At 32.7% G+C, this 4,422-nt stretch overlaps 1 pseudogene; it reads right to left on the reverse strand.

Moving 5' to 3' along the window:
• LOC107674772 (ceramide synthase 6-like) overlaps positions 1 to 4,422 on the reverse strand; it is a 40,063-nt pseudogene that overhangs the window by 2,862 nt on the left and 32,779 nt on the right.

A 4,422-nucleotide genomic window follows, 5' to 3' on the forward strand; every position in this document is an offset into this window, starting at 1 on the left:
AAGTTTGGGAACCCTTGGTTCTTAATACTGTGTGTGGTTACCTGGATGATCTACCACTGTTTTTTTGTTTAGTGATAGTTGTTAATGAGTCCCTTGTTTGTCTGAACAATTAAACGGAGCATTGTTCTTCAGAAAAATCCTCCAGGTCCTGCAGATTCTTCAGTTTCCAGCATCTTTTGCATATTTGAACCTTCCCAGCAGTGACTGTATGATTTTGAGATCCATCTTTTCACACTGAGGACAATTGAGGGACTCAAACACAACTATTAAAAAAGGTTCAAACATTCACTGATGCTCCAGAAGGAAACACCATGCATTAAGAGTCCAAACTTTTGAACAGGATGAAGATGTCCAAATTTTTCTTATTTTGTTGAAATTTTTTTTCCATTAGGTACTGCCCTTCGGAAGCAACAGAAGATACTTGCATGTTTCCCAGAAGACAAATTAAGTACAATTTACATTGATCTTCAAATTCAAAAAGTTTTCATCCCCCGGCTCTTAATGCATGGTGTTTCCTTCTGGAGCATCAGTGAATGTTTGAACCTTTTTTTAATAGTTGTGTTCGAGTCCCTCAATTGTCCTCAGTGTGAAAAGATGGATCTCAAAATCATACAGTCAAACCTGGGAAGGGTTCAAATATGCAAAAGATGCTGGAAAACTGAAGAATGTGCAGGAGCTGGAGGATTTTTCTGAAGAACAGTGCTCCGTTTAATTGTTCAGACAAACAAGGGACTCATGAACAACTATCACTAAACAAAAAACAGTTGTAGATTATCCAGGTAACCACACACAGTATTAAGAACCAAGGGTTCCCAAACTTAATTTCAGCTATTTTTTTTGGACTACATGTAAACATCTTGTATGTAAAATATCTTACTAAATAAAAAATAACATGCATTTTGTATGATCTCTCTTATTTTGTTACAATTATTCACATTTTCACAGATTCTGCAAGGGGTTCCCAAACTTTCACATGCCACTGTAGCTAATAATGAGGTTTGTGTGTGTCAACAGTGCTATTGCCAGGGGTTCCCAAACTTTCGCATGCCACTGTAATTTAATTGCCATTTGAATCCACATCTTTTGTAAATCCTTGATAACTTCTAAAATGTTTAGAAGAAGAATATTTCACTACAGTGAGCGGGAAGTCTTAAGAAGAAAAAATATAACAATCACTTTTGAACTGGACCATTTTTATGGCAGAAACGGGTATGAAATACAATTTAAAAGTATGTATTTATATAAATCTGGCTTTAATGCGCCTTAATCATTTTACTAGTTGACCAAATAGTCAAATATTTGCTTTATGTAAATTAGAGGCTGCATCCATCAATTTGAGATAAAATGCAAGACAAAATGATTTAAAGCGCAGGGTGTCAATCCAGTTCCTATTATTAAATAGGATGTTTAAATAAATTAACAATCCATTTTAACTGATTATTAAATTCATTGTCATGCTGAACGTGTGATTGACCAAAAAAGAAATGCATTTCTGGATTTGTAGGATCACAGAACTCACTCGTCCACCAGGAATATTCATCTGAACGCGTGATTTTTATCCCTGAGGTGCCATTCAAATTTATTTTCACAGATATCCACCGTGAGAAACAATTACTGTCCGAACAGAGCTAAAGATATACTGAACTGATATGATTTCTGATATACTCAATAACATGTGAAAGATCTGTCATATGACCATAACTTTGCTAAATTAGTAGCACAAGATATATTCGAGTCCCTAGCAATAAAGGGTCAGGTGTATTTTCTGGAGTCTCACCTTTCCTCTGGAGATGGCCCTGCAGGAGATGCGCACTATGAGATACGACCAGAAGGTGTGCAGGGCCTGCAGCAGGACGAGCAGCACGTTAAACACCCACCACGACGGGTACGGCCCCACGATCTCCCAGCTCTCAAACACAGTGGTGTTTAAAATCCTGCAATATAGGATATTTCAATAGGACAAGTGATGGCCAAAATTGTTAGAACACCTGATAGATCTGAAAATATTGACCTTTTTTGCCTCCAAAACATGATTTAATTTCACGATGTTCAATCTCATTATTGTGATGGGGGCAGTTTTAAATTTTGTCTTAAAACAATAAAGTACTAAAACATAAATCATTGACTAAAACAATGAAGCAATGTTTCAGATTCTGCAGGTCTTTAGACCAGATGTAAATGAGTGATAGTGATCACTCTTTAATAAAAGCTCAGATTTCATAGCTTCCACTGTAGCACAAGATGCACAAATCTCAACCTACAAAAGGAGACCGAATCAGAATTGACATGAACTGAATACAGGGACTGTGACAACAGCTCTGTCAAGGCCATTTCATAATCGTCACTAAATGACAGTAAGGACTCTCAGAGGACCAGAGACTTCAGATGGCGCCGTCACATCCATCATCGGTTCCTCACGCGGCTCCTCCGCTGAATCCAGATTAGACCGTTTCTCTAATTCCATTAGAGTCGCACAATGAAGTATTCAAAAGCCACAGTAGACACTTAGATGAGGTGAGTGAATAAAACGTCTTCCCGGCACTAAATGATAAATGAGCAAAACGAGTGGAAAAAGCACAGATGACTCATTCTGAAGAACAGAATGAATAATGGTCTGAAAAGGCCACAGAAGTGAAAGTTCTGCTGTTAATATCAGACGCAGGCGGTCTGCACAACATACTGTGGAAATGGGGTCAAAAACGTTAAGTGATCGGATCAAACCACATTCAGATGTAGTCGGACGTGTAAACGCTAATGCATCAGCAAGAACACCTGATAGATCTGAAAATATTGACCTTTTTTGCCTCCAAAACATGATTTAATTTCACGATGTTCAAGAAACATGCAGATGGTTGCTCTGAGCACAATAAATATCAGATGAAGTGAGTCTTTATCCACTTTTAACTTTAATATTTGCTATGCCCACCTTTTGCATCAATTACAGCAGCACATCTCTCTGGCATAGTGTCAATATATTTCCTGAGAACTTCAACACTGTTATCCCATGCGTTCTGCAACTCAACATAATATATATTGATATAAATTGATATATATAATTATAAATAATTTTATTTATATATTGTTTCTACAAATGAGGATGTTCCCAAATAGAGGTTTTGTTGGTTTTAGCTTACCTATGGAGCAGTGTTTCAGTGAACTAAAACCAAAACTATTAAAAATGGTTTGGTTAATTGAAATAAAGCTGAAATAAAATATAAATATTAGATGAAAAATGTAAAACAAAAACAAACGTAAATTTTAAATATAGACTCCGCAACTAACTGGAATAAGTTTTAAAACTGACTGTTATTAACAATTAATTAAATTATTAATTGAAATAATTATAAATTATTAAACAAAAAAATTCAAAATAGATTAAAGCTAAATAGAAACAATATCAGCTGCCAGTGGTAACTGTAGCAGATTTAAATTGCCATCAACCAATCTGTACGTCCAGCGAACATTCAGTGTAAGTTCATATCAACTCTAGGAAAGAATATTTCCGTGGCCACAGAAAATACTTTCATACAGTATTAATGCATTAGAGAATTTAGTAAGGTTAAATAAAGCTGAAATAAAATATAAATATTAGATGAAAAATGTAAAACAAAAACAAACGTAAATTTTAAATATAGACTCCGCAACTAACTGGAATAAGTTTTAAAACTGACTGTTATTAACAATTAATTAAATTATTAATTGAAATAATTATAAATTATTAAACAAAAAAATTCAAAATAGATTAAAGCTAAATAGAAACATAAAAAAACAGTCTAATAAAAATGACAATAGCAGTGTGCAAAATTACTAGTACTTAAATTCAAATGAAAACTGAGCATATAAAAAAAAAACTAATTAAGAATATGAATAAATACTACAGTATTAATACATTACTATTAATAAAAATGACAAAAAGTAATTACAATATGACTAAAATGTAAAAATTAAAATGAACTGAAAATTTAAAAATAAAAACTAATTCAGAATTTGAATAAATACTTGAATATGAATAAATTACTATTAACAAAAATGAAAAAAAAAAAAAAAAAACACATTTCAAAATGACTAAAACCTAAAATTAAAACTGAAAATATAAAAAATAAAAGCTAATTCAAACTTAATATAATATTAATAGATTATTGTACTTATTAATATTAATAAGCACAAAATATTTACAACTACTTCACTAGCATTTGCAATTGTTGCATCAAATCATACTGCATCTGCATAAAGTAAACATTTCTGAACCTTTTTTTTTGTAAAAGTCTAAGATCTCTCTGAATGTCTTTGATTCAATATCTACAGCCACCTCATACATTTATACGATTTTTAAACAAAATAAACAAATTGAATGATTTATTTTCACACAAAATATGTTGCTCCATTAATGTTCAATACAACGTATATATTTTTTCTGCAATT

Source organism: Sinocyclocheilus anshuiensis, unplaced genomic scaffold (genome assembly GCF_001515605.1).
Source record: "Sinocyclocheilus anshuiensis isolate Anshui unplaced genomic scaffold, SAMN03320099.WGS_v1.1 scaffold680, whole genome shotgun sequence".
Lineage (NCBI taxonomy): Eukaryota > Metazoa > Chordata > Actinopteri > Cypriniformes > Cyprinidae > Sinocyclocheilus > Sinocyclocheilus anshuiensis.